This window comes from Rana temporaria, chromosome 5 (assembly GCF_905171775.1).
Source record: "Rana temporaria chromosome 5, aRanTem1.1, whole genome shotgun sequence".
Classification (NCBI taxonomy): Eukaryota; Metazoa; Chordata; class Amphibia; order Anura; family Ranidae; genus Rana; species Rana temporaria.
In genome coordinates this window covers 313,087,163-313,111,965 of record NC_053493.1, presented here as the reverse complement: position 1 = coordinate 313,111,965, position 24,803 = coordinate 313,087,163, and the positions used below count along the sequence as shown (strand labels likewise).

Below are 24,803 nucleotides of genomic sequence, written 5' to 3'. Positions count from 1 at the left end.
TTTTTTTTTACCTTTACATAAACAAAACATTGTGGCGGATGGAGTGGAATAGAACAGGCATCTGGGCATAGAAGAAAAGGCGACCATTAAAAGGGAAAACACGCAAGATCAGCTCTCTCTCGCTAGGTCTCTCTCTCGCTAGCTCTCTCTCTCGCTACATAGTAGGTTATCGTTTACCAATGAAATCTAGCAGAATACATTTTGTTCTAAAGATTATTTACATGCAAAATTTTATAAGACACGGTTCACACTGGGGCGACTTGCGATCCGACTTCATGTCGCCTCAAGTCGTCCCAAGTCGCGCTGTAGAGAAAAACAATGGAAGTGAATGGGAGCGGTGTTAATAATACACACGACTCAAGGAGATCAGACTTCAGAAAAGGTTCCTGTACTACTTCAATCCGACTTGTAGGCGATTTGTACCCAATGATTTCAGTGGAAGTCGCCTCCAATCTGATCACTGTCTTAACTGAAGCGACTTTCCAGGAAGATAACATACATTTCTCAGGCAAACCTCTCCTGCTCCCCTCCCTCCCCTAGAGCTGATTGTTGTTTGATTGGCCACTGGAAAGTCCCCTGTCCTGGAGACGACTTCAAGTTGTGTTGTAAATCGCCCCAGATCGCCCTGTGGTTCATGTTCAAGTCGTGTCGGAGTCGCCTCTGAAAGTCGTGCTGGAAGTCGTGTCGCCCTAGTGTGAACCGACTTACGGCAACCAAAAAATCGTTTTTTTCAAAATTTTCAGTTTATACAACAAAATAAAAATATAAAAAATCCTAGTGGTGATTAGATACTACCAAAAAAAAAGCTGTCTGTCTCCAAAAAAGTTACAAATTGAATTTGCATTACTGAGTAATTGTCGATCAAAGGGTGATGGCTCTAAAATGTGAAAATTGGCCTGGGCAGGAATGGGGTAGAAGTGCCCGGTATTGAACAAACAAATACAACTTGATAATGCCTAGTGCATTTACTCTCAAATACTGTTCATTCCTACTCTTACTCAATCACCTTCACCAAGAAATCTATCTACATTTTCAAAATGTTGCCCTTGGTTGGGTCAGATGTAAAAAGATTCACTTGTCGGCTTTACTCATTTCTAGACATGGAAACTGCAAGGAGGAACACAAAGCAAGCCACTCTCCTATTACAAGTGTGTCATCGAATACCATCGTGATCACACACTAAAAATACATTGCATTACCCGATTTGCTTTGTGGTTTTCAACTCTCCAACGCCATGAATTGCTAATAGAAATTCAACATTACATTTTTTATTTTATATTGCAATATAACTGCAAAATATTTACAAAACGGAATGGTAAGTACTTTGTGCTACAAGTGACTGCCCCAGGCACATCCACTAATGAACGCGTTCTGATAACAGCCGTGAAATGAAGAGCATGTGAGTCATCATTTATTTGCTCATACGCCTAACAGCTGAATAACATTGGCAATAATTGTTTGTAGAGTCATCCAGCCAGTAACTGAGCAGTAGTGGCTTGGGTGACTGATAATTGAGCCAGATTCATATTCCTACATAACTGCTCCATCAGTGCTTTGTGAAGTAATACTGCTATTAGTCAAACTTGTGCATTTGGCAAACCACTTTGCTATTTTTGTTTTCAGAAGATGCACAGACACTGCAAAGTAGGAGGAAATAAATCTGTTGTATTTAGAATTTCAAGCTACACAGTCCATCTGGGGTACGAATGCGACTATGGGATGAGCTTAGGCATGTTTCGGACACAAGTTCAAATGCACCTGATCTATCCCGCCAGGACGTTGCCAAATCAGTCAGCCAATAATAATAGAAGGTGGGGGGATACAAGGGGCGTGTATATTACAGGAAATGCCTCCGCCACCTATGATTGGATGTCTGCTTTGACAGCTTCCTGGCGGGATAACTCAGACAGAAATACAAATCCTCTGGCAGGTAAGACAGGTCTCATTATTATTAATACTATACAGGATTTATATAGCGCCAATAGTTTCTCATATCGGTTAATTAATTTTCAAATAGCTGCACAAACAAAACACATAAAACTTTTTTTATATAACAAACACAATCCGCTTAGCTTCATAACAAATTGAAGAATGTCTACAATTCTTCAACATTATATCTTAACCACTTGAGACCCGCGCTATTGACAAAAGATGTCAACAGCGCGGCTCTCAAGTGCCAACTGGACATCTTTGGACGTCATTTAAAAGCATTACGCACACGCGCCACTGGGGGGCGCGCAGCGGGTAAACACTGTCCAGGCGCATAGCTGTGAAGCTGATGCGTGTACCTGGCGGCCGCGATGTCCGCTGGGTACACGCGATCGTCGGTAAGACAGCAGGGACGTGAAGCTCTGTGTGTAAACACAGAGCTCCACGTGCTGTCAGAGGAGAGGAGACCGATCTGTGTCTCTTGTACATAGAGACACAGCATCGGTCACCTCCCCCAGTCCCCCCCCCCCCTCCCCCCACACAGTTCGAACACACCTAGGATACACATTTAACCCCTTCCTCACCCCCTAGTGTTAACCCCTTCACTGCCAGTCACATTTATACAGTAATTAGTGCATTTTTATAGCACTGATCGCTGTATAAATGTGAATAGCGCCAAATTTGTGTCAAAAGTGTCCGATACGTCCGTCGCAATATCGCAGTCCCAATAAAAATCGCAAGATCGCCGCCATTACTAGTAAAAAAAAATAATAATAAAAAAAAAATCATAATTCTGTCCCCTGTTTTGTAGGCGCTCTAACCTTTGCGCAAACCAGTCGCTTATTGCAATTTTTCTTTTTTTTTTTACAAAAATATGTCGAAAAATACGTATCGGCCTTAACTGAGAAAAAAATAGTTTTTTTTTTTAAAAAAATGGGATATTTATTATAGCAACAAGTAAAAAATATATATATTTTTTTTAAATTGTCGCTCTTTTTTTGTTTATAGCGCAAAAAATAAAAACCGCAGAGGTGATCAAATACCACCAAAATAAAGCTCTATTTGTGGGGAAAAAAGGACGTCAATTTTGTTTGGGAGCCACGTCACTCGACCGCGCAAATGTCAGTTAAAGCGACGCAGTGCCGTAAGCTGAAATTTCGCCTGGGAACGAAGGGGGTTTATGTGCCCAGTAAGCAAGTGGTTAATTCAGATATTATGCTACAAACTAAAATCAAACATATCGTGATACATCTTTCAGATTACTAAAAGGTTTTCACATTGATGGTTTGCTGGAGTTCCCCTTTAAAGTGTATGTAAAGCTAAGTCACTAAAATTTCAAGTGTTAATATTATTCCAAAACAATTTTCAATGTTTTTAAATCTGCAACCTTTGTTAAAGGGGAGTTCCACCCACAATTTCACTTTAATATAAAACCCCTGTACTACACAAGCTTAATGTAGTCTAGTAAAGTTAGTCTGTAAACTAAGGTCTGTTTTGTTAGGTTGTTAGAGCATTTAGTTAGTTTATAATCTAGAAATAGCACGTGGCCATCTTAAGTGTGGGCATCATGAAGCCAGACTGTACGACTTCCTGGATTTCAGCCTTGCAGATCTCGCACATGCTCAGTGCTGCACAAGCGATGTAATAGGTTTCAGTCAGGTTTCCATAGCAACGGGAGTGTCAGAGGAAGTTGCCGCCCCTTCTCTATGCAAATGGGCTATTTGCAAGGACTACTGGGATACATGATGCCTATCCCAGAAACCCTTGCAAATAGCCTTGTGACTTAATAGCCTAGGCTAATAAGGAGGAGGAAGTAATGAAGGACTACAAAATAAAGGTATTTACAATCAACAAAATAAATAAAAATTGTCCATTCTGAACACGATGAGATTAGGGCATGCAGCAAAGACAAACATAAAAAAAGGGGTGGAACTCCACTTTCATTTAATAAAGAAAAGAATTGCATGAAAAAAATAAAAAAAAATTATATATATATATATATATATATATATATATATATATATATATATATATATATATATATATATATATATATATATATATATATATATATATATATATATATATATATTTGTATTTATTTTTTAAAGCACCCCTGTCACCCCCACACACACCCCATATAAAAAGTGCAGCACAGAGCTAGTATGTGTATACAAAAATCACTTGCCACACATGGAAGGAATTGCCATTAACGTCGGAGAGCAATAATTTTAGGGCCATAGTTTACAGGTATTACTCTAAACTGATAACCTAAAAAGGCTTTGAAAGTGTCACTTGGGGAGAATTTGGGGTACCATAGTTTTTTTTTATTATTCCACAGACAATTGCAATTTTAAGACTTGCTATGTTTGGTATCTGTTTTACCAAAAATTTTGTATAATATTGTGTTTATTTGTGCTAAAATTCCTTTTAGTGATATGCATTTCATGAACTGTGTTAATATCGTGCAACATTAAAAATTACTTAACTTCCACCATTTTATTCCCCAGGGTCTCCACTTTCATAAAATATATACTGTAATTTGGAGGGTTTACAGTAATTTCTAGCAAAAAAAATACAGGTTTTACCCAAATCATTTTTTAAAAACTGCCCTGGTAGACAACCACACCAACTTATCCTACTTCTTATCTCGGAATTACCCCTGCAGCAGCATACTTATCTTCTTAGCTGGTAATTTGGGCTGAAAGGTACCAGTCACACAATGATTATACATAATAGCACTAAGAGGTAAAAAAAAACAAAAAAAGCATATATGAAATGTAACCTATTTTAGAGCCCAAGTAAAATAACACGCGCTTTTCATCTTTTTTTTTGTAAAAGTATAAAGACGCCAAGTGCACATACCCTACAGACATTATGGCTACTAGGAAAACCTGAACATTTTTAGCTGATCTTATTAGATTCTTTGTCAGCTTCAAGGGGCAATGGAACATGACAGACAATGACTTCCATTTCCACTAATAAATGTACACAAATGTGGAGAAGGCAGTATAATTCAATTTTTTTTTTTTTAAATGTCAATTAAAAATTGTAGTTCAATTCTAATGCAAAGCACCAGCACACAAGCCTATTAAATCAGGCTAAACTTCTAACTGGATGGGACTTAGCGTAACACTTCCTTGCTCAAACAAGCCAACAATGCACGGATTATATGTGTCGCCCATTGGAATCACGTGGATTAGACAGTGTGGGAAACTCCATAATGTAAAATTGCAATATTTCCAAACAAGGATAAATGCAAGCATATGACCAAGTGCACACTGTGAAGGAGTTTAACAAGGACTGATGACTAGGAGTTTGAATTTTTCTGGTACAAAAAGACAGGAAAAGGTTTAACTATTCATGAGGTTCACTACAAAAAACAGGATTTAGAGCCCAAGGTTAATTAAAATAAGCACAAGGGACATTACTTACCTTCAAGTATAACCAAAGGCAAAAACGTTCTCTTTAGTTTTAGATAGAGTGGAGAGCGTTTAGAACACCAACAACATCACTCTCCTTGGGAAGCGCAGTGGAGAGATGATTGATGTCATTAAGACCCCTTTCACATTGGGGTGGGGGCGGCATCGACAGTAAAGCACCAATATTTTTAGCGGCCCTTTACCGTCAATTTCGTGGCGCTATTCGGCCGCTAGCGGGGTGGTTTTACCCCCCGCTAGTGGCCGAGAAAGGGTTAAAAACCACTGCAAAGTGCCTCTTTAGAGGTGCTTGCTTGGCTGGCGGTATAGCCGCGGTGCTCCATTGATTTCAAAGGGCAGGAGCAGTATACACACCGCTCCTTTACTGCTCCAAAGATGCTGCTAGCAGCCCTTTTTTTTACCGTCCTGCTAGCGCACCGCTCCAGTGTGAAACCCCGCGGGGCTTTCACACTGGAGAGACAGAAGCTGTGTCTATGCAGCTGCATGTCCCAATAAACATGTAAATGCAACACCCGTGCATCCCCATACCAATAAAATATGGCCCTACACGGGGCACACAACGGGGCCTATGACTGAAAGTGAAATAAAATCCCACATCTTGGGTTGTCACTAGGACAGCAATAGAGCGGAAATCTTCCAAAGGGGACACTAGTTTTGGTCACCACCAGAAATGTCCTCATTGCACAGAGATTGTCTCACACTTCCCGTTTTGGCTATAGGACAAGAAGGGAAGGGGAATTCTACCAAATGGGACATACTTGCTCTACCCAAAATTAAAAAAAGTTACCTTAACTTTCAGTAAGACATGTACATTGGGTAGCCGTGCCCTCGTTTAGCAAAAATGTTCCTCTATCTCTCCCACCCCTCCACCCCATAAACTTCTGGTGCGACGGGGGTCAATAAAACAAAGGATGCTGTGAAAGGCACTCACCATCAAAAGTGCTTGACTAGGCCCACCCTTTATGCCCAGCTCCCCATATACAGAAGCTGGTACTACAGTCTCTAGGAAAGAAACATGATCTATGAATGGAGGAGGTGGACCTTTTAATCATCCCCCCATCCTTCATATAGATGACGTTTCATTCATTCATAGAAGCTGCGATACCAGAAAGGGCGTACACAGTTGGGATTTCCTGATGAGCCTGTCATGGCTTCTTCATAATATTAACCCTTGCCACAATGTAAAAAAATGGCAGGGGGGGGGTTGGGTTTGGGGGTGAGGAATGGAGGTTTCTGAACCACTGTCACCAAAACAGAAGTTGTTACAAGAACAGGTAAGGGGAAATGTTTCAATTGGATAGCTTCTGCCGACACCTGTGTAATAGGGGAATTCCCTCCACCTTGTTGGCCTTCTGGGACAGGAAGTGAAGGGAAATCTCCCCTACAATACAGCAAATAACCTGACAGGTGTTTTAAACCTTCCCTACTCTATATAAAACATGAAAAAAATGTGCTGGCTAGCCATACACTAAAAAAAATTCTATATCAAATAAAGATCTGTACAAAATGACCCCATGGGGTGTAATTCGGGAAATTGCCATACTGAAAGGACCAAGGACTATAAGAACATTAAAAAGAACTGAGGACATGTTTTACCTTCCACTTAGGCCAAGTTAAAAAAGGCAATTCTGCATGTGTGCATAACACGTCCTGTATAGATCTATTCAGTGCAAGCAGAACAGAACTATCTGGCTCAGCTCACTTGGACGTAAATCCTATGAGCAGCGTACCCTGCTGTGTCTTTGTGAATGTATCCTTTCCACTGTTATTTAGCTGAGTACACAGCAGGAACGTTTTTTTTTTTTTTTTTCTTCTGTAGCGTGTCCATAATGCTTCACACAGATTCATAAAGATGACACAAGCCTACAGAGAAGTGACTATGTACAGGCAGAAATCCCAAAAGCTTTTTCTGCTTAATGTTGATTTAACAGTGCTCTTATAAAAAGAAAAAAAAATGTACTGGACCTGAGCTTTCTGTGTGCATAGATTTATGCCTGGTACACACTAGCTGTGATCAGAGCCACTGTACTAGCTATGCAAAGTTAGTAGTTAGTGCAGTGATCTCCCCTGCTGAGCTGTTGCGTTCTGACAGCGGGATGCTTCGATCAGTGTTCTCTGCCATTGGCTGAGAATGATGATCAGGAGTCAGTCAGCTGCTGGTTTTCCAGCATACTCGGCCAGCTTCTGTCGGACACAGTGGCATACACACGGGCCGATTGTCAGATGTTTTTTTTTTTTAAACCAACCGATGTCTTCGGACATTCGGCCTGTGTGTATGGTGTTTTAAGCTGGGACACCTCTTGCATTAAAGAAAACAAAAAAGAAAAATAGAAGAAGTGTAGTAAAAAGGTCTATTCCCACCACACCAACATTGCCCAAAGCAGTCCTAGTACAAAGATAAGGCAATTGGTCGCATTGTTGTAATTCACACCAATGCACTGCATCGAGGTGCGCAGAAAAAAGTAGGACAGGTTGCATTTTTATGTAGGACATGAAACAAAATTAAATGTGCCATTTTGTGACATTTCAATAAAGATAAAAAAAAAAGATAGGAAAAACTGTAAACAGTGTAACACCACATTGCACCGCCCCTACACAACGCACACTGGTGGGCGAGTGTTAAAGGTGTGGGCGGGTCCACGGTTAAGGATGGGTCCTTAATGTGGACAAATAATGCTTGGAGCGATTACTAAATTGTAACAAAATGTATACAAAAATGGTTTCCTTTAGGCCCCGTTCATATAGATATACTGATCGGGTCCACCTGTCAGTTTCTTAAAGGAACACTAAAGGTTCGTTTTTTATTAGATCGATTGATTGCTGTAAGCTAGAGCATTTAAATATCACTTAGCTCGTTTTTCCTTTTGACCTCCAAAATACAGCAATCCAGGTTTGAAAATGCCATTTCCTGTCACTCCTCTTCTTGCTTTCCACCAGCATCTGAGCCGTTTTGGATGGTGGAAAGCAGAATGTGCTCACCCCCTCCCTATGACTACAGCCCTGCGTGAAGATGCTCTCTTATCCCTCACAGGCATGGAGGCTGAGCCTAATGGGAACTGTAGTTCCCATTAGGCCGTGATGTAGCAAGAATGAATGCGCACCGCAAACCAGGAAGTCAGTGAGAATAATGATTCAGGAGTGACGGAGGTGAATAAAACAGCTCAATTTCAACAGGTATCAAACTAGTTACAATGCAAAACATTACTTTTTACTTTATCAGCTACTGTCAGACTTTAATTTAAGAGGAAAATATTTTTGTCTTTACAACCCCTTTAAGTGGACCTGATCGGACCATCCATTGCCCTCTATGGAGCGACAGATGTAAACGAACATGTGCCCATTTATACTCACTGACATCCGATAAAAACAGGGCGGGTAGGGGGATCCGTTTCTCATCCGTCTCGCGGATTGGATCAGATGACAGTAGGATGTAAATGGACAGGTGGCCCGTTTACATCTGACCCTCCATAGATGAAAGCATGCTGTACCCACTCTGCATAAGTGAAGCGGAGACGGACCTGTCATCCGCCTGCTCAGCGGGGATCAGAGTATAGATCGCTCACTGCGCAGGCAGATCCGCCTATGTGAAAAAACCCTTATAGAATATAGCAGAATATCTGCAACATCAAACGTTACTGAGAACCCCCGATTGGGGACCATGCTCTGTTGTGGGAAATACCTTTTCAAGAAATCCATGATATCACTCCACAGAGAGAAACCACAGATCGCATTCACATAAAAAGGGACGCCAGTGATTATTACATTTTTTATATTGTGTTATAACACTTTAGGCTAGGTGTCAGCTTTAAAATATCTAATTAACAACTCACTTGGCACAGACATTTACTGTATATGGAAGCATTGGTCTGGTTGCAAAGTAATCAAAGCAAACACAGTCCAAGTAATTACCTTTCCAGCAACCAGAGGTCAAGAGAGGCCTTTTTGTTCTACCAGTGGATAAAAAATGGTTAACTACTATTGTTAGATTCTCATATAAAAGTGGGCATTTTCCTTTCATCAGCATTTTTCCTTAGTCACAGTTCCAGTAAGATAGATTGAACTAGTTTGATATTACATTTAGTGGACAGGTCCTCTGTTTCAAAGACCAGTGCCGACCCTTGTACTAACAATACAGCCAACAGAAGATTCTAGAGCAGAGTGTGTTAAGTACACTAAAGTTTGCCGGTCAGCTAGATGTTTACTTTACTGATCCTTTTAATGAATGACCGACAAAATCTACAAAGCCGATTTATAAAGCAAATATCACATTTTAAAAATATGTATTTAAAGAAGCAACACCTGCTGAGAAACTTTGAAATATGCCATCTTAGATTACCTGGGTGTGCTTACTGTTTACTACCATTTTATGTTTCAGTACAGGTTTATCAGCCAATGTTTTTATTTTATATTAAATTTGCTCTTTTGAGGTCCATCAAAACCTAGGAATTAACTTGAGTTTTAATGCATGTACATAGATTAGTCCTCGTTTTAAATGATCTCACATCTGTGTGATGTGTTGAGGTGCATAGGCCCTATAAGGCCCATGTTTGTTGACGGCAGTACATGAAAATGCATATCTACCGTTTTATTACACACACATAAAAACACACAATCCAGCCTTAAACCAATGTTTACTATCTGTTTTCTGGTGCTTTTAATTTTTTTATATATATTGCAACTTGCCAATCTTTAAATGCTTAATTTATTATTTTCAACTAGTGATCTGTCCAGTAACACACAAGTGGCGTCTCCACTCCACTGGGAAAGAAAACAGAGATGCCTTTGGACAGCAGCACTGTGAATCTGGGGATAGGGTAGATTTAGGTGCACTTGACTAACAAACTGTGGGTGAACTCCAGCTAACACTTTTTAGGCAGTTAAAAGCAAAAAATATATATTTTTGAGCTGATCATTGTAAAAACCCCTGTTAGTGGTTAATGGTTTGTCTCAGCCTAGACAAAAGGGGTAGAAATATGTGGTAAGAAAACACAGAAATTTATGGTGGAATAGAGACGGTGGTATACACCGGTATTCCATCCCTTGACCCCCCCGACCCCCCCCCCTTAATTTAAACACACATGGTAATAATGGTTAATTAGGGGAATCACCTACAAGTTTCGCAGCAAAAGCTGCTTCTTCAGGGCTTCAGAATACGTGTCTGGTTTCTGCTGGATCAGTGGGCCCCCAGGAGACCCAGACACCAACCTCTTCTATCTTTGAAGTGTTTATCCATTGTGTATGTCTAGCCCAGTGGTTCTCAACCCTGTCCTCAAGTACCCCCAACAGGCCATGTTTTGGGATTTTCGCTTACATAAAATAGCTGTCCAAAATACCAAGCCATCGACTCAATTTAAAGCACCTGCAAACATGGCCTGTTGGGTTTACTTGAGAACAGGGTTGAGAACCACTGGTCTAGCCCATACATTTCCCTTGGAAAGATCTTCCATATGATACAATGATACACCTGCTATTGCACTCATTGGATTTCTGTTGATACTTCTATTTGTCCAACTCCTGAGCACTGTCACCAGTGTTACACTCTTTGGCTCAGCAAATACCTTCTTTAATGTTTGGTCCTGATCGATAGCCCTTTTGGTACTTGATATAAGCTGGTTGAAGTGTCATTTGAAGTCTCCCCTTAGCCCAAATGCATTTGATGCAATTATTCTAGTGATATTTTCTGAACCAGACATGGATTCTGAAGCCCTGAAGATGCGGCTTGTGCCGCAAAACATGTAGGTGAATTCCGTGTAGTACATGTTCAAACAGGTATCATGGTTCCTACTATTGACGCATATCTTTTTTGTTTATAAGTGGGCTTATATTTGCCTTTACTGTCTAATGCTGTCTTTTTTTATAAAAATAAATGTTTTTATATTTAAGGTATGCAATTGTTTGTAATAGATCTTGACCTACCTAGGGGCATTACCATTTAAAATGCCCTTCTCCATATCTATGTTTTTTCTTGCTGTCTCTCCAAATCCATCAGGCTGAGTATTCCCATGATAGGAGGCTTGTTTAGCACTTTATTGATCGGTTCCTATCTTATATTATGAATTACTACGTCTCAAGGTTTTTTACCTTCATGCATTCTATGAAGAGCGAGGTTGGGGTGGAGGAACTTGACTTGTCCTGACCGTAACCTGATGGAACACCTTTGGGGTGAATTAAAACGGAGAGTGCGAACCAGGCCTTCTTGTCCACATCAGTGCCTGACCTCACAAATACACTTCTGGAAGAATGGTCAAACATTATCATAGACACGCCTAAAACTTTTGGACAGCCTTCCCAGAAGAGTTGAAGCTGTTATAGCTGTAAAGGGTGGGCCAACTCAATATTGATCCCTACGGACTGGGGTGTCATTAAACTTCATGTAAAGGCAATATAGTGTGTGTGATAGAGATTTTTAAATATATATATATATATATATATATATATATATATATATATATATATATATATATATATATATATATATATATATATACACACACATACACACACACACACACACACACACACACATACACACATACACACACACATACATACACACACACATACATACACACATACACACATACATACATAAACACACACACACAAACATATATATACACACATACACACAAACAGAAGAGAACTCTCTAGGTCTGCTCTATCCTTGAGCAGCTACAACATCGTATTTATAGTACATTTGTACTTGCAGTGCACTATGTAAAACACAATGGAGAACTGTCTTTATAGAAGAAGCTCTCCAGTTACTGTGTGAATCGTTGTCACCGACTTGTACCAATAAACTTACATTATTTGTGATATATACATATTAACCAGGAGGAGCTACATTTGGAATACTGCACCTTACAAACAAGCAGCACAAAGTCAGAGTTTGAACAAGTTACTCAGCAGAGGATGTTGCTTTAGAGTGCATCAATAATGATTGTGTGCAGAGTAGCCGGTAAGATTAAAAAGTGACTTATTACAAGAACATGGGTGCATAGCATCTCACTTTTATCACTTCCTGGAACTTTCATTTCATGCAAAATAAAATGTTACACAATAGTTTGAGTATAAAAGAGTTTTTACAAAAAAACACTTACCCGGCTATAATTCCTGCACGCTATGGCTCAGTCATCTATGCATGTACATTGTAATGTAAAAATGTGAGATCGTTACGGCCACAGTAACCTTCAAATTCAATGAAAGCAGAGGAAAAAAAAAATCTTGGTTCTGCGAGCATGATCACAGCACAGCAATTTAATACACCTTATCATGTGGTCTGTTGCTATAGCAATTCTGAATACAGCAACTCCCGTACAGGCAAATGACAAAGGGCCCCCCCACCTCCTCTTTTTCTGTGGTGCAACGTAATCTGTCGCCTCTTCCAACCAGGCAGATCTACATCACCGTTCTCTGCCTAAAGACTTTACAGCTTACACTGGAACTAGAAGTCTGTATCAAAAGATTAGTCTAGGTTTATACTGAGAAGGTTAGGGTTTTATAATGCCATTAAAGCTATATTCACATAACATTGTTACCATTTTCAGCCAAAACTATGCATGTGAAATCTATCCGTAACAATCATGTCACTGTGACTTCATATGTCTTTCATAGCAAAGTATCATGTGTCATTATTGTAAACCTGTCCCATTCAAATAGAGCACATGAGGAACAAATGCATAAATTGTTGCTACAGCAAAGAAACCCACAAATCAATCTGTAGATGGAGGCCTTACCACTGCACAGGGGCACCAGGCACCCCTATATTATCATCAGCAGGGTGGGTTGAATAAGTGACCACACACAGATGGTATATTGTAATGGTGAGGGTACAAATAGTTAGTTCCATCACTATATCCCGACAATCATAAATGTCAACATCTGCCCCCCAGGACAGAAAATAGGCATATGGAATTTCCAAGGTGTATAATCCCTAAAGGAATCAGTATACCACAAAGACCATGATCGATTCATGGCTGAGGTGACCCCACCTCTTAGATGAGGATTTCCCCCAGTCATGCATCGTCTTCTGAGTATGTACCTTTAGTTATTATGAATTATAGTCATAGCCCAAAATTACATTATACGATTCCTAACGACCAATGGTGTATGTCACTAATGTTCTCATGTACTACTGGTATTTTTTTATACTTTATTGTATGGTTTTATATCTGTATGATTTAAAACCTTAAAGTGGATGTAAACCCACCCTCATCCTTTCTAAACTACTACCATAGTGGGTATCTTTAAGGATATACATACCTCCTGCATGTATCCTTACCTGTCAAATGCCTCCCCTCTGTCTGTTATGATAACCGAAAATATGCAGATTCTGAGGGTGGGTCTGTTGTCCGGAGCTCGGTGGGTGAAGTCGTGATGTCAGACTCCCTGCCCACCTCTACACTCCCCTTGTCAATATTCATTTTCTCCTGTGTATTTCTTACACTGAACTTCTGCTATGATCACTAGCATCCAGTCAAAACCCAGAAAAGTCACCACATTACTTCAGCATTCCCAATCATGCTGAAATGTGGATCAGCCAATCCTGGGAGAGCTGGAGAAGAAAGGAGGAGGGGATCTGGAGTACACAGAATGTCTCTCTCTGGCTTGTGCATGAGATATATAAATCACCTGTCACTCACAGCAAGGGGGAGAAACTGGCTCCTATTTGTCTGTTTTTATCTCACTGGAAAATAAAATAAAAGGATTGCTCAGACCTGGATTAACTCTTCATGGCAAGACTGGGCACAAATAACATGAAATCCTATACTTTACAAGCTGCAAGCTTTAATTACATATTTTTTTCCGGGTTTACATCCACTTTAATAAAAAATGATTGGAAAATAAATCAGGAATTGTTTGATCATTCTTTCAGAAGCACATTTGTGAGGTCAGACACTGATGTGGACGAGAATGCCTGGCTTGCAGCCTCTTCTCTAAAACATCCCAAAGGTGTTCTATCAGGTTGAGGTCAGGCCAGTCAAGTCCCTCCATCCCAAACTCCCCATTATGTTGTCCATGCACACATAGGCTGTTATTAGGATTTTCTGGCAGGGGAGTTTTCTGGCTGGAAAAAAAAACCCAGAACTAGTGGGTTTTGAGAAAAGTCTTTCAGCTGTAAAAACACTCCAACGCTGATAAAAGCTTAAAAACACTGAAAAAAATCTGCAAAACGTGGTTATTTTGCGTTTATCAGCCGTTTTGAGCCATAAGCTTTTGTGGGAGTATAGTTTTGTTAAAAAAAAAAAAAAAACTAAAAACGCCACTTTAAAAAATGCTGCAAAGCTCTTTGGACAGCTACAGCCAACGCTATCAGCATTTTTATAATGTCCAGTGTGCATGAGGCCTAACCAGGCAAATCCTTAAATGGGTACCAGATAAGCCAAAGTTTGCAAAACTGAAATAATAATAACTGAAGACAAGGCATATAAAGAATCAATTTTGTACAATCAATCTTTTACCAAGGGAACTCAATTTCAATGTAAAGGAATCAATGGTTTGGCCAAATTGAGAAGCTGGACAGTTATTGAATTTCTATAGTAGCATGTTGTGGTATATTGGAAATATGTAATCTTCTGTCGGCACCAGATTTAAAGTGGTTGTAAAGTCAGAAGGTTTTTTATCTTAATACATTCTATGCATTTAGATAAAAAGCCTTTTGTGTGCAGCAGCCCACCTCGGCAGCCCTAATACTTACCTGAGCCTTATCTCTAGCCAGTGAGGTCCATGAGTGTCTCAGCCATCCACGACTTTCCCTCCTGATTGGCTGAGACACAGCAGCAGCAGAATTTTTCCCTGCCGGCCCCTTATCCCTTCTGATTGCCCCATAGCAAGCTGTTTGCTCTAGCAACACTCATGCATGCTCGTTCCCGAGCTTCCTCCGTGTGTCTATGAGACACACACACAGCATGGCACAGCCCCACCCCCACCCCCACTCATTGGCTGTGAGTGACTGCCAATGGCTCCCACCACTGTGTCTCAGTCAATGAGGAAGGAGACACCCAAGAGAGCTTCTGCTCTCGTGCATGTAGCTGTATCAGGATAAGGCTCCGGTGAATATAATGGGGGGAGAGCTGCACATTGAAGGTTTTTTCACCTTTATGCATAGAATTCAGCCTTTAGAATGTTTGGAGACCCCTGAGTAAGACGATTTGAAGTTGTTCAAAACAAAGGGGGACAAACTGACTCCTATTTCTCTGTCTGTTTTTATCTCACTGAAAAAAAGATAGGATTGCTCAGACCTGGATTAACTGTTCATGGCAAGACTGGGCACAGATAACATGAAATCCTATACTGTACAAGCTTTAATTACCGTATTTATCGGCGTATTACACGCACAGGCATATAACACGCACCCTAACTTTAAGAGGATAGTTTCAGGAAAAAAACTTTCCACGGCCCCCTGCGTATAACACGCAGGAACAGTTTACCCTCTATTTTCAGGGTAAAAAAGTGAGTGTTATACGCCAATAAATACAGTACATATTTTTTTCGGGTTTACATCGACTTTAATAAAAAATGATTGGAAAATAATCAGCATACATGAAATGTGTTACGATACAACGTTTATTGTAACAATTCACCCCAACATCAGGTTTACTGTCCTTCAGACTTTAGGGGGGGCGGACTAGGGCCAGTGGAAGTAGAGAATGTCCTGGCATCCAGTAGGTGTAGACAATGCCCTATCACTGGCGTTCGTGGGAGGACTAGTGCCTCAACGCAGCAGCTGTGGGAGCACTAGTGCCCCACCGCTGGCGTCCGTGGAAGGACTAGTGCCCCATTGTTGGTGTTAATGGAAGGAACTGTTCCCTATCGTTGGGGTCAATGGAAGGAACTGTGCCCCATTGTTGGTGTCAGCGACAGGAATTATGCCCCATTGTTGGTATCAGTGAATGGAATATTGCCCCAAGGGCAGGATAAAGGCAAGCAAAAGACCACTTATGGCCCCCAGGCCACAGTTTGGAGACTACCGATCTAATCCAAAGCATAAAAACCTGGGCATGATAGTAAAAGAAGAAATTATTTAAAATGGTTACTTTCTGTGAAATGTCAAAATGATCCATGGATCCAGTGATACAGAAAGATGAATATGTTAATGTACTCTTTCTGGTCCTTTAATGTAATGAGTAACATTATACCCTGTCAAACGCTTCCAATGAAGACTACAGGCAAATGTTGGTGGAGTGCATGCATGTAGACAGGATGTGGGTGTAAAATACAGCAGGAGATTGCAAATCCTGAGATGCAAACAAAGATGAACAAAAGTTAAACACTTCATAAAAAAACACAAAAAATAAAAAAAAACACACATGGATTGTTCAGACTCAGTTAGCATGTATATGTACACACCTTAGCAACACCTCAGGCTAGTTTTAAATCTACCATTAACCTGCAGGTGTCAATACTTTTATGGTTATTTAGCTAAAAATTACTTATATGCGTATTACCCAATTACAATAGAATATTTTTTTTACAATTTTTAAAGTTCAGCCTTAGTTAAGATTTTACATTAGCAAACACTTTGAAGAAAGCACAAAATATTTGACATTTTCAAAATGGCACAAAAATAGATGGTTCTGCAGCCTGCCATTTCACAACATATAATAGTCTCTTAACTGCTTTGTTTATGCCTTTAAAAGGCAATATTCCATTTCTGCATGTAAGCCTGGCATAAAATAAAATTCAAATATCAGCTAGGAAATGCTTGTTACAACAAGCTATTATTTTCCCGGTGATTTTTTTTTTGATTATCTCTACTTTTCTACCCATTAATATTTAAACTTTGTTTTTCTATTTGTAGCCATTTGGTTCATTATTTTTTGTCACCTTTAGTTTGTATATAACTTTGGAATGCTTTCTACCAGAATCATAATTTTAGTGTCATTGTAAACGGGACAAGCAATAAAAAAAAATGTATACATTAAAAATATGCTTTGATTAAAATTAAAACAGTAACAGCGCTAATGAAATCACAATAGATATTCAGTGCAATACAATGACATGCAATGGGTTAAATCAGACCTCAAATTTTCCACTCGCCTACTCGCATTTTGCGAGTGGAAAACGAGGTCTGGCGAGGAGCTGGGCTGCCTGGCAGAAGGGGGGCCAGCACCGCCGGCAACCGTTGTTGATCGGGAGTTGTTCTCCCAGTGATCGCCTATGGCAGAGTGCATGGAGGTGGAGGAGGACCGCGGTATCACCGAGCGGTATAGCATAACATTTAACTTTGCTCTGCTCATTCTCAAACACAGCCCCGCCTCCTCCTAACCCCGCACCTGTAATAGACAGAATGCATCCCAGCATTGGACCAGCATACAGGCGGGGGGTTAGGAGGAGGCGGGGCTGTGTGAGAGAACGAGCAATACACACGCTGACCCTGGGGAAGCGTCTGTAGCTGTGCCTCCGCCCCGTATCCTCACATTTAGGTGCAGCAACAATGAGCGCCCGATCTGCCCGCAGAATGTTAGCACAACAGACGCTCATTAGCGCGTATCCATGGTGACACCTCGCCCACTCGCCCCGCAACGCAGGCCTTAGCCGACAGCCAGCCTATCTTTGCTCAAGCATGTGTTAGGTTTGGGCAGACCCCGCCCCTTTGCTGGCAGGCTGTGGGCAGAGTGTGGTCGGAGCATGGAGGAAGCAGTTGGGATGAGTGGATTGGAGAGTGTGATTGATCAGGTGAGAAGAGAGAAGACTGGGGCCACACATATTGGATGGAAATGGCTGCTGTATATTTAGGAGGCTGTCCTGTATGAAGAGATGACTTCTGGTAGAATTTCCATATATTCCTACATGACAGTGTCACCTGTATGTGCTACAGCTTAGTGTGTTGCTATAAAGAACAGCCGTGAGAGAAGACAATTGATGATTCCCCAGTCCGCACTGACTGATGATAGGGGAATAGTGCAAATTTCACAGTGTCCTGTCCTTGGATTGTAAGCTCTTTACAGCAGCCCTCAAAAATTCCACTTGCCTGCTCGCATTTTGGATTTTGAGGGCTGGCGAGGAAGGGCTGCCTGGGAAGCGAGCATCGCCAGCATGCAGGGTTGTATGGGAGTCCTTCTCCCAGTGCTCGTGGTGGAGGGGGAAGAGAGGAGAGCACTCGGCCGGATCATCAGAGCGCAGGGAACATCACTCGCGGCTTTCATTTCAATTGCCGTGTGATCCAATCAAGAGTGACGTGTATCAAAGTTCCCTCAGGCCAGGGGGCGGGGCTTTATGTGACGGCGAGTGGCGGGAACATACGGCATTTGAAATGAAAGCCGTGGTGTTCCTCGGTGCGCTCATCATCCACCCGGTAATCAACTTCCTCTTCTCTGTTCCCTGTATGAAGGACACATATAGACAGCATGATGGGCACAGGTAGGCAGCATGATGGGCACAGACAACATGAAGGACACAGGCAGCATGATGGGCACAGGCTGCATTGGTGGACATGGCAGGCTGCATCGGCGGATATGGGCAGGCTGCATCGGCGGATATGGGCAGGCTGCATTGGTGGGCACAGATAAAGTTGTTTATATTTATTTTTAGAACTTAATTCTGCATAAAACATTTAAGTGTAATTTTATGAGATTTATGAGGGCGTGTTTAGGGTGGGGCATGGTAGGGGTTGGGTGGGGCAACTGTTGGCGAGTAACCCTTGAGGCTTGGCTAGTAGCTCAGGACTTGAAATTTTGAGCCCTGGGTTAAATGATTTTTCCATACAGCATGATTAAAAACATATATGTGCAAACTATAGCAAGCCAAGGGCTACATACTTCAAAACACCCTTCCAGTGAAATGATGACGAAGTTATGCAAATAATCCTAAATCGTGTATCGTGTTGTATCCAAAGAGTTCTTATATCGCGAATACCACCACCGATCCACCTCGTGAGCACCCCTTTGTGAATGTACTCACGAAAGCCAAGTATGAGAAAGCATGTAAACTCCTCTTATTCATAGATCATCTGAAGCCTTTTCACTGGATCAACAGTAATCTTAACTTTGAACAGCTCAGCTTAACAGGTGTCATATGAAAAGATACAAAAGGATACTCTACATAGTGCAATACTGTCGCTTTATTATAATACTCAAACCCTGCATACATGTTATGCTTACAAGGTGTATGAATATAAACCACGTGTCAATGTACAGAAATGCGTCTTTCTCACCACCGCCTAAGTTCGTAGAAACCGCCGGCAGCGTAATGACACTTGCTGTGAGTGACAAGTGAGCCGCATGGTCACGCACAAACGCGTTTCGTCATCATGTCTTCATCGGAGGGTGTGGCCACGTGGCACGGCTCGTCCATTATATGGCCAAGGATGGCAGGAGATAACTCTCATACGTCACCACGAGTGTTACCGCTTCCAGCAACGCCCCCGGTCAAGGTTTTGTGCATATGATCTCTTGCATACACATCTACCTGTAAACACTAGTGGCGGAACCTCAGTGGCATTTAAAAGGCAATGAGTGATCCCTCCTGCACACATACATTATGGACTAATACAACTATGCATCCCAAGTTAAAACATCATAAATGGTACACAAATATTTGAGAATATTTTAAGAATAGATCCTTCTTTAATCGACCTCAACCTTCAAACGATCAGGTAGAGGTGTTCAAACAATTACTTTTGAAAGATTTGGATGGATTCGTTCAGAAAAAGAGCTTAAATCCCAAACATATCCAAGAGAGCATTAAGGCCTTGGAGAACAGGAAGAAGATAGTCATATGCCCTGCAGATAAGGGAGGGGGTGTAGTGATAATGCACAAAACTTTTTATCACTCCCAACTCATGACTATGTTAGCTGATGACAATACATATCTTCAACTAGATAAGGATCCTACCAACAGCTACAGGATGTATTTATACAATTTAGTTGGCTTTTACATGAAAGTGATCACTTAAAAAAAAAAAAAAAAAAGGAGAAAGCCTATGTCCCAGCTTCAGTCGTATCCCCATGGTATACACGGTACCTAAAATACATATGGACCATGTAAATCCACTAGCCAAACCAATAGTAAATGGCAGTGACTCGGTTACATCCCGGATAGGACAATACCTAGACCACTTCCTCCAAAACGAGTGTAGTATGCACCTAGGCATACCTCAAAGATATTACAAACTTCTTACAATTAAGGAATGTCGCTATACCCAATGACTTTGATTTTGGCAACAGCCAACATCTCATCACTGTATACGATCATACAACACGATGATACGATACTAGCACTTAATTGGGCATTCTGCAAAAGGGAAGACATACCATACATCCAAAAAAAAGTTTTTAAGGATGGTGTTGGATTTTTGCTTAACACATAACTATTTCTGGTATGCTGGTAACTGTTACAGTCAAAAGAGAGGTGTGGCAATGGGCGCGAAATTCACACTCAGTCTCGCCAATTTATTCTTGAGCGAGTGGGAGGCTAAGTGGATCTATAACAGAAAAAAAGAACAGTTTTTTTTTTTTTACCAACGATATATTGATGACCTTTTTATTATTTGGCAGGGATTAGAATCGTCATTGAATTCACAAAATGGTTGAACACCAACACTAATAACATCAGTTTAATTGTAACCACATTAATTTGTATGTCACAGTGATGGAAAGTGAAAAATGATTACCTACCAAAGCCTTTTTTAAAAGTACTGATCATAACAGTTATATACCTGTCCACAGTGGACACCATCCACTGTGGCTACTTCATATACCAAAAGGAACAATTTATGCGCATTCATCGCAACTGCACTTTGGAGACAGATTATGCGAATAAAGCCCAACAAATTAAAAGCTGCCTTGTGGAAAAGGGTTATGAGGCACCATATCTAGATAGGCTAACCTCACAGGAATCTAGTCTGCTTCCCAGAGATAGACATCAGGATGTAAAAAACGGAAAATTGTATACTCACCTTTCCGTAATTTTCCTTTCCTGACGCATCTTCATGGCAGCACACAATGGGTTGTGACTCCGCCCCCACAACCTGACAGGATTGGTTACCTATAAATTTGAAGAGGGAACACCCCGCACCATTCTCTGTATATATCAACATTAAACAGCAGGGTGGGATCTGTGTGCTGCCATGAAGATGCGTCAGGAAAGGAAAATTACGGAAAGGTGAGTATACAATTTTCCGTTTTCCTGACGCATTCATGGCAGCACACAATGGGAAATAACTCGCCAGTCGGGAGGGTTTAATGCAATAGTATTTATTTCCTAGTGAGCGGAAGAATTGGCCCTGATAATGGATCTACCAAAGTCGGCTGTAGACAAAAGAGCAGCGTCCACTCTATAGTGGGATATAAACGTATGCCTGGAAGACCAGGTTGCTGCCCTGCAGACGGATTCTGATGAGACACCACAATATGCTGCCCAGGATGTTGCCACTGCCCTGGTCGAGTGCGCTCTGATGCCCTCCGGAACTGTAAGTTGTTGAACGGAGTAGGCCTTCTCGATAGTTTTGACTAGCCAGGAGGCGATGGTACGAGAAGTAGCTGCTTGGCCGCGTCTGGCTCCGTGTGGAATGATCAGGAGAGCCTCTGTCTTTCGAAGGTGAGTGGTAGCCGAAAGGTAGCTGGATATAGTAGTCTTAATGTCCAAGGCGTGGGGTTCGCCGTTCTCGTCCGTAAGGTGTGGAAGGACGATATCCTGGTTGTAGTGGAAGGCCGAAGCAACCTTTGGTAGGAAACGATCTGAAGTCCTTAGTACCACTCTGTCGGATAGGAAGACTAAGTAGGGCTCCTTGGCCATCAGCGCCTGGATCTCTGACACCCTTCTGGCTGAAGAAATAGCGATGAGGAAGGATAATTTCAGAGTCAAGTCCCACAGGGAAATGGAGTCAAACGGAAAAAAGGGTGGTAAGGAGAGAGCTTCTAGAACCACCGAAAGGTCCCATGTAGGAAAGGATGGTCTTCTGGGGGGTCTGATCTTCAGACAAGCTCTCATGAATTGAATAACCAGAGGATGAATAGCCCATCTAGTGCCTGTTTTGGCGGACAGGGCGGATATCTGTACCTTGAGGGTACTTGAATTAAGTCCCTTATCAACGCCCGACTGCAGGAACTCCAGAATTTGGGATGGAGCTGGAGAGACAGGATCCCAGCCTTTTAATTGTGCCATCAGGAAGAATCTTTCCCAAACCCTAGTGTAGGTGGTATTTGTGGAATTTTTCCTGGCTTGCATCAGTGTCGTTATCACCTCTTGGGAGCAACCTTGTTCTCTCAGCCTAATCCTCTCAACCTCCATGCTGTTAGGTGCAGTCTGTCCGGGGCCGGATGGAGGAACTGGCCTTGATATAGGAGATCTGCTGAGAACGGCAGGTGGATTGGAGGCCGGGTGTTGAGCTGCAAGAGGGTCGTGAACCACGGCCTCCTCGGCCAGAATGGCACCACCATGATTACTGTGACTGAGGATCTCCGGAGCCTGGCTAGGAACCTCGCTATTAGAGGAGTTGGGGGAAAGATGTACCCCAGGTTGAAGTCCCACGGGTGTACTAGGCAGTCCGTCCCCTCGGCTGACCGAAAGGGAGCTCTGGAGAGGAACCTCGGGCATTTGGCATTCGCTGGTGTTGCTGCCAAGTCGACCTCTGGGATGCCCCATGCCTTCGTTAGGAGGGAGAATGCCCGGTGGTTCAGAGACCACTCGTTGTTCGAGAGCGATTCCCGGCTCAGATAGTCGGCTAGCACATTCTGCGCCGCCGGGACATATACTGCATTCAGGTCCAGAAGGTGTACCTGAGCCCACTCCACTATGGGACGAACTTCTTCCGACAGCGTGCGACTCCGGGTACCCCCCTGTCTTCGAATATAGGCCACCGCGACCTTGTTGTCTATCCGGAGAAGGACACTCTTCCCTCGTAGTAGAGGTGCGAAGGCCAAGAGGGCTTGGAAGGCTGCTCGTAGCTCCAATATGTTGGAGACTACACCCTGGGCTGGAAAGTGCCAACGACCCTGGACCGCATGGTCCTGATAATGAGCCCCCCAACCTCTCTGACTGGCGTCCGTAGTCACTATTTCCGGACTTGGAGGGACTATAGGCCTGAATCTTCTGAGGTTGGGGTGGTGAGTCCACCACCAAAGTGAGTGCTTCACCCAGTCGGGAATACGGATGGACTGGGACATTGAGGTCCCGTTCCACTGTCTGAGGAATGCGTTCTGCAACGTTCTCATGTGCCACTGGGACCACTGCACCATGGGTATGGTTGATGCCATGGAGCCCAGCATGCTCAGGCAGGCTCTGGCTGACGGACGTCTGGACGACATTAGGTTTTGTACTTTCTGTACCAAAGGTACCACCTTTTCTGACGGGAGCTGTACCCTGTTCCGCTTGGTATCCAGCTCTGCTCCCAGGAATATCATGACCTGTGAAGGTTGTAGGCTGCTCTTCCGCCAGTTGATCAACCAGCCAAAGTTCTGGAGGGTAGATATTAGGGTCTCCCGCTGGAGGAGCAGAGTCTCCCGATCTTCTGCCAATAGGAGAATGTCGTCTAGGTAGTGGTGTACCCGTAGCCCCTTTTCCCTGAGGAGTGCAATGAGGGGAAGGAGAACCTTCGTGAACGTTCTGGGTGCCGAGGAGATGCCAAATGGTAGACATCGGAACTGGAAGTGGCACTTGTTGATGGAGAAACGGAGAAATTTCTGGAAGGCTGGATGGATTGGCACATGGAGATAGGCGTCCGACAAATCTACGGACAGCATCCAGTCTCCCAGATTTACTGCCAGAAGGATGGACTGGAGGCTCTCCATCTTGAAGGCCTCTATTCTGATGCTTGCGTTGAGCCGTTTGAGGTCCAGAACGGGCCGAAGATCCCCCGACTTCTTTCGCACCAAGAATAGAGGGGAATAAAATCCCCTGTCCCTTAGGTGCGGAGGAACCTCTATGACTGCCTCCTTCTGAATTAACTCCGAGACGTACTGCAGGAGCAGTTTCCTCTTGTCCGGGGAAGAAGGAACCTTGGTAGGACGAAAGAAACTTCCTGGGAGTGACATAAAATTCCACTTGTGGCCATATCTGATCGTGGAGAGTGTCCACGGGTCTCTTATGTGCTCTGCCCAAATTCGTGCAAAACTCCTGAGCCTGGCGCCCACCTGAGCTGGGTGGGCAGGCGAGCTTTCAAAAGGACTTCTGCTGGTCTCCGGCGGTGAAGGCCTTGGATTTCTGGACTCTCGCAAAGGAAGGACGAGTCGACCTCCAATCCCTTCTGAAATCCTTGCCCTGGTTCTGCCCCCAGCGGTAGGATCTAGTATCCCTGTACCTGTCCGGCAGATTGCGCCTGAAGGCAGGGCCCTTCTGAGGCTTGGGCTTTCTGTCGGAGGGAATAAGTCCAGACTTCCCTCCTGTGACTTTAGAAATTGCTGAGTCCAGTTTCGCACCAAACAGATTCGTGCCGTCATAGGGTATTTTACACCAATTAGATTTGGAAGCAGAGTCAGCGACCCAGGGTTTCAG

General features: G+C 42.5%; 1 protein-coding gene across 25 annotated transcripts in view; it reads right to left on the bottom strand.

The window, feature by feature from the left end:
* Window positions 1–24,803, bottom strand: part of DTNA (dystrobrevin alpha) — a 303,735-nt gene that overhangs the window by 147,031 nt on the left and 131,901 nt on the right. Inside the window, exon 1 of one of the 25 annotated variants that reach the window (XM_040354140.1) lies at window positions 12,470–12,558. The exons of the other annotated variants lie outside the window; for them this stretch is intronic. The gene's annotated coding sequence lies outside the window, so the exon portion shown is untranslated. Of the gene's footprint in view, window positions 1–12,469; window positions 12,559–24,803 lie in introns of those variants that run through there. 25 annotated transcript variants of the gene reach the window in all.